The sequence below is a fragment of the Crinia signifera genome, chromosome 2, assembly GCF_055691185.1.
Source record: "Crinia signifera chromosome 2, ASM5569118v1, whole genome shotgun sequence".
In the NCBI taxonomy this organism is placed as follows: Eukaryota; Metazoa; Chordata; class Amphibia; order Anura; family Myobatrachidae; genus Crinia; species Crinia signifera.
In genome coordinates this window covers 311,879,029-311,885,535 of record NC_139218.1, presented here as the reverse complement: position 1 = coordinate 311,885,535, position 6,507 = coordinate 311,879,029, and the positions used below count along the sequence as shown (strand labels likewise).

At 45.0% G+C, this 6,507-nt stretch overlaps 1 long non-coding RNA gene across 1 annotated transcript in view; it reads left to right on the top strand.

Moving 5' to 3' along the window:
* The window catches only part of LOC146059088 (uncharacterized), a 102,633-nt gene that overhangs the window by 30,113 nt on the left and 66,013 nt on the right, over positions 1 to 6,507 (top strand). The window lies entirely within an intron of this gene.

The window sequence follows — 6,507 nt, the reverse complement described above, 5'->3', positions numbered from 1 at the left end:
ACTTCAGAATGACATTCTGTATTTCCCTATCAATACTGAATAAAATAAATAAATGTAATGATATAAAACAGCAAGCAAGTATGGGGATCATCATTTTATTTTTTTTAGCATTTTTATCATTTATGTCCAAAACCAATGTTATGTCTATGTATCAGCTTTGTGACTATGGATCAGATTTTGGAAACTCCCGGCTGATTCTTAACCCTTTGAGTGCCAACATCTCTGGGAGAGATGCACAAAATATCCGCTAAAAATACCAGCGTCTCTCACATTTCTTATATTAATTAAAATAAAATATGTTGTGTAAAAGAAGATGATATTTCCTATATAATGTAACCATTGCAGGTCATTATGATGAATAAAAATGTTTGCTTGGTCATTTTCACACCTATTTTTACAAATTTCCTTGGCACTCAAACGGTTAATGTTTATCTCTGGTCGGTATGCGGTCAAGAGGTCGACTATGGGTTGACACGCAATAGGTCAACACATGAACATGGTCGTCATGCTTTAGGTCAACATTGATAAAAGGTCGACATGTAAATGGTTGACATCGAAAAAGGTCGACATGAGTTTTTCATGGTTTGTTTTGTAAAAAAGACTTGTTCATACGTCACTTACCAGTGGGTATAGCGGGCGTATATAACAGTGCCCGAAGCATGGCGAGCACAGAAAGCCATGCTAGGGAGGCAGAACACGTATACGGTGTCCATGCCGTCATCAGTGCTGTACGCATCGGATGCCATTCAGCATTCGGGAATCAGCAGAAGCCTTCACACACTCATTTTATTCCCACCTCTGGACTCCCATTCGTTAGCTTCACAGGAGTCTGGGGGTGGGCTTAAGTGTGTGTGATGGCTTCCCAGGCACAGCATTGTGCCCATTACATACAGTGCTGCCCATCCCCAAGGGATCCATCCAGCACATACAGATAGAGCCCCTCTCAACTATCTTCCTTAGGTTGGGGCTTTCCATGGCTAGCTATGGCTATTCTATTGTTCTCAGCAGTAATACAATACATAGAGCAATACAGTAGGGGATTTGCAGAGTAATCCTATTACTCACTTAATCCTATTAAAGGGCTAGATGGAGAGGGCTGCATCTGTATATGACATGCCAGTGATGCTCCCATGATGCTCCAATGACACTCACATGACACTCTCATTAAACTCCCATGCTGCTTCCACAAATCAAGGTGGTTCCCGGCAATAGCTTTGCCACCACCCTGTTCTCCCCAAAATGCCGTATTTCATGGAAAGACTGATCCAGTAAAGTTGTATCCAGCTGGAAATGGGACAGACATACAGGCCCTTATTCTGATCGGTGCGGATTTCTCCGCATGCGGTCGTACCGCCGATGTTTTTGGACTGCGCATGTGCAGAGGTCACTCTGCGCATGTGCAAGCGGTTTCGCCGCACGTATTCTTTATATGCCGCACAGGGGGCGGAGAGGGGCGTGTAGGGCTACTTAGCCTCATTACCCTATGCATACGCCCCGCGTTTCATGGGCGTTCCCATGCAAACGCGGGGCGTATGCATGGTAATGAAGCCGTGACGCTTGTGTAGGGGGCGGGCATCTGACATCGCCGGATGTCAGCTGCCCGCCCCCATACATGATTTCATACGGACAAGTGTCCGTGTGGTCTAGGGTGGCGGGCGCTGGTGGAGCGTGCGGCCCTGCATTCGATGTTCGGCGACCATCGAATGCAGGGGCTGCTCCCAAGATGGAGGAGGCGTATCCCCGTCCACTTTCATGCGGACCGCCACATATCCGCGTACGGACGGAGGTGGTGATCCGTATGGAAGGCGGGGATTCGCCTGCACGGTCCTGGCCGCATATTCTGATCGGGCCGCACCGATCAGAATAAGGGCCACAGTATGCATGTGTGACGTTACTCTGGCACATATACTGTATGCATAACCTCACCAATTGTCCATGATGGGATATCTCCTAACCAGCTCCTATGTTACATAGAAACATAGAATTTGATGGTAGATAAGATCCACTTGGCCCATCTAGTCTGCCCCTTTTTACCCATATTGTTACCTCATACCCTATTTGGTCTGTATTTCTTTGTAATGATATCCTTATGTCTATCTCATGCATGTTTAAATTGTTCTACTATATTAGCTTTTACAACCTCTGGCAGGAGGCTTTTCCTCTTGTTCACTGCCCTTTCTATGAAGTCATTTGTCCTCTACCGTCAACCTCCCTACAGTTTCAGTGCGTGTCCTCATGTTGTAATAGTGTGAAGAATTCCTAGTGACATATATCAAAATCAGAGGTGTCTTAAGAGAGTAGGAGGCCGGGCCCCCTGTGCAGCCTCCATAGCCAGGCCCCCTCCTCTCTGTCGGGAGCAGTAGCTTCTGAGCGCTCTACTGTTCAGACACTACTGCGCATGCATGAACCTCCACTGCGTTGTGAGCACTAGAGCGCTCAGATGCTGCACCATTTTACCTGCAATATCTACAGTGCTCCTGCTGTTGCCGCTGGACTCCTGAGGACAAGTATTACCAAAATGGGTGCAGTGTGGGCCTCCTGGACCCATTATAGATACGCCACTGATCAAACTACCTTCGGCAAAAAAGTTCCCTCTCTGCATACAGTATGTTACCTTTGCTTCAGCTGTAGTGCACATGGTTTTGCTCATTAGAGAAAGATTTTACTTTTTTGAGATCCTTACTGAATAACTCCCAGTGCTCCAATGTGCAACACCGTTTTTAAATGCATTCCTGCAATTATTTCATATAATCAACTTGTTCATAAATTACATTATGCTATTTTTGTAACACTTTAAGTGTATTCAGTGAAATTATCTTTAGATATAATTGTTCAATCAGTTGATGCAATGATAAGGTTGTGTTTGCTCTAAAATAATTATCTTTAATTATATTGTTTGTATTTTGTAAGAATAGTGCTACTGGGAAGTCACCACTGCTTATCGCACTGACTGCACATTTTGCTGGGGAAATTCCAAAGTGCACACACAAATGTGTGAGTCATACAGTATATAATTCCTGTAGATGTAAGAGGTTCGATTTCTAAAATTGCATTAGTTCTAAAACCACTTAAATTTGTTTTTAAACATTCGCACACTTCCTTGGTTATGTCTGAAAGCACTATACAGTACATTGAAAAAATTGTCTAATGCCTGTTTAGCCTCCGTTTAGAGATGTTACATGTTTTATAAGGGTGCGGTATAGCTCGCAGACATTGTCTAGTCAGACAGTCAATAGGTTGTTGAACTAATGTATATCTATCTTTTGGTGTCGCCCAATGGATTGTCTGACTAGTCATTGGGCAGTATTCAATGAGAAAAATTCGCCCTGTTTTATGGCGAATTTGTGCTTTTTTCGCCTTGGACGGAGCATTTTGCTCTCCAAAAGCGAGCAACCCTATTCAATGTGAAATATTCACCGTCTTTCTAAGTGATTTTCGCCGTCTCTCGCCGTGTAGCAATTCTCCATCTTTTGATGGAGATCTGGAATGTGAACTTTTAAACTAAAAGTTTTTTTTTTTTTTTTTGGTGTAAAAAAAATCAGGATTTTTTTTCTGTGAAGGGGCATGTTATTTTTATTCATGTGCTTATAGCACATGAATATATATTTAATTTAAAAAATATATATTTTTTTAATTTTTTTTTTTTTTTACACAGAGCAGCCAGCAGGGGGCCGGAGCGCTCGAGCCGCTCATTAGATATTCATATATTCACTGCATCCGATCATTACATATGCACGATTGGGTGCAGTGAATACTGGGTCCCCGCTGGCTATAGGGGGGGGCAGCTTGTGCTGCCTGGGTCCCGGGGAGCCTCCTCCCCTCCACATATGTTCTGGGGCATCCAGGGAGACTTTAATCTCCCTGGCTGCCACCGTCCCACGGCTCCCTGCCAGCTCCCTGCCGCGGACGCTCGTCCGCTGCAGGGGTTAAGACTCGCCGCGAGTGGCGGCGAGTCTTAACCACATTGAATAGAGCGAGCAGTAGTGGCATCGAGCCCTCCGGAACACGGCGAGTGCATGGCGAGAGAAAAAATCTCTCGCCATGCACGGCGAATTTTTCACATTGAATACTGCCCATTGTCTGTCAGCCATATGCAGTGGCAAATGCAGGATTTTCAGAAGGGGGTTTCCAGAGGAGTGGAGCAAAGCACAGAGATGGACACTTAGGTGACCCTATATGCCGGGTCAGTTAAAGTATTATAGATAGACCAAATGTATATAAATAATAATACTATTAACAATAATAATAATATATATATATATATATACATATATATATATATATATATATATATATACGGGGGCGTCAACAGCAGTGTAGACCCCTGAGCATAGCAATGTATTGGGGCACCTACCGATCCTCCAGGGGGTGGGGGAAGCTTTGATGTCCCGCGAGGGGTAGGGGGTATTATATCAACCGCTTAGCATGTAGGGCCTGGATCAGTCATTTTCACTAATTACCCCTTTACTGCACAGATGGTGAGAGATGGGGTGGGAGAATGGGGCATTGGGCTGAATGAAGGGGTCCTGATATATAACTTCCAGGGTGGTAGAGGATGTCAATACGCAGAGAAGGGGTGTATAGTGGAGTGGGCTTATTATTCATAATTTTCTGGTGGGAGGACAGCTTGCTTGAGTGCAGATATCTCCAGTTCCCAGAAATAGATTTCTTAGATTTAAAACTAGAGAATCCCACCTACCAAATGGTATTGGGGACTAGAGGATCAGAGTTCAGGGGGCAGAGCAATCTGCCAATGAGTATATAAAACTACATACCAGGTGTGTGGAGCTGGAGCAGTAACCAGCTGCTGGAAGGCTCATATCTCTGGCTCTGGGAAAAGTAGAGACAAGCTACTAGTGTCCATCAAAGGGGGAGAGTCCCAGCTTTTGGAATATACCATCAGAAAAACTCTAAGTCAGAAAGAACCTGAGATATCTGACTGGGAAGTGCAATTAACAGGCTTTGATGGGGACCACTGCTTTGAAGTCAAATATCTCCGGTTCCCAAGGGCCGATTTTTAAAATTCTGGAAACTCAGAACCCCCCCCCCCCCCCCTGCGTGCGCTACTGATATGGACCCCATTGTATAGCAGCAATAAGATGTATACTGTATATACAGGGGTAGAACTGACAGAGGCAATGGAGACGTCTGCGCTGAAAGGGATTCTTTAGACACACACTGTCCTTCAGTGATCTTGCGACTCTGTTCATGATAGCCCCAATCCTGGCTAATACCTCCCCAAATCCTTCCTAAAAACCAGCCTCAAACAGAGGAGGTTATTCTGGTTGACTCGTAAAGCTGTGAATTTTGCAGCTTTGCAATTCAACTAAACACCACCCGCACGGAGGTCCATGCCCCGCTCGCATGGTGAATGCCCCCACATGCATGCGAATGGAAATCATTTGGTGGTCGCCCTCTTAGGTGACTCAGATTTGCAGCTCCTATCTACGGTCAGCTGCCTGCCCCCGGCACCCACGTTCCACCGCCATTAGCATATGAATGCCTAGTGTTTGCATGGGAATGTCCATGGAACGCTGGGCGTTCGCATGGGCGCGACCCATGCCCGACGCCAAACGCCCCCCGCCCACACTACTCCGCGTAATCGGGCCGGCGACTATGCAAGTCGCCACGTCCATTCGCAAATAGAGCCGGCACGTGTGCATAAATGTTTATGCGCATGCACAGAGACAAAACATCGCTCCCCTGTGCGAGCGCACTGGGTAGTGAGCAGATCAGAATGACCTCCAGAGAGCCAGGGCAGGGTGGAAAAAGTAGAGCTGACTCCAAATCACAATTGACGGCTGCAAGATCTTCCCATTTACTGATGATTTTCCACTGCAACTTAGCAGTGGAATGTCTGCTGTGTTGATCGTTTCTGTTCCAGGAACCCCACTTATACCTGCAATAGAAGCACTGCAGCAACGGATGGTTTAAATGCCACTGCTCCTAAACCGGAAGCATTTTTTCAGTGGGGACACGTCAAACTCAGACTCGCCTCCATACCCACATTTATGCCATATGGTAAGTCAGCAACATCTCAAGATGCATCCAGCTCTGCACCAGTAGTACTGTATATGCCCCAGGTGTGACACATTATATTTGCTCCCATCCAGAGATTATGCAAAAATAATTTTTTTAAGATTTGTTTTGATAATGAAAAAATTTTTGCTATTAGATTTGATTTTAACAATAAAACCTCTATAAAAAGCGCACTTCTACTCTTCCTTATCATGTGCAATATAACCATATAATCACCTATTATATCCACAATCACAAAACCACAAAAATGGTATTAGCTGGATAATGGGTGGAAACAGTCATTATCATCAGTGTGTATATGCAGATCTGTGTATGCCTCACTGCCACAGTGCGAATGCGTGTGGCAAATTAATTGGGATTATGGTCAAGTAATGGACAGGGAGCGGCCATTTTGAAGCAGATAATAAAATATGGATACAGTATGAAGCGTCTTTGGGCATCTATCAGCCACTGACTGTGATCCTATAT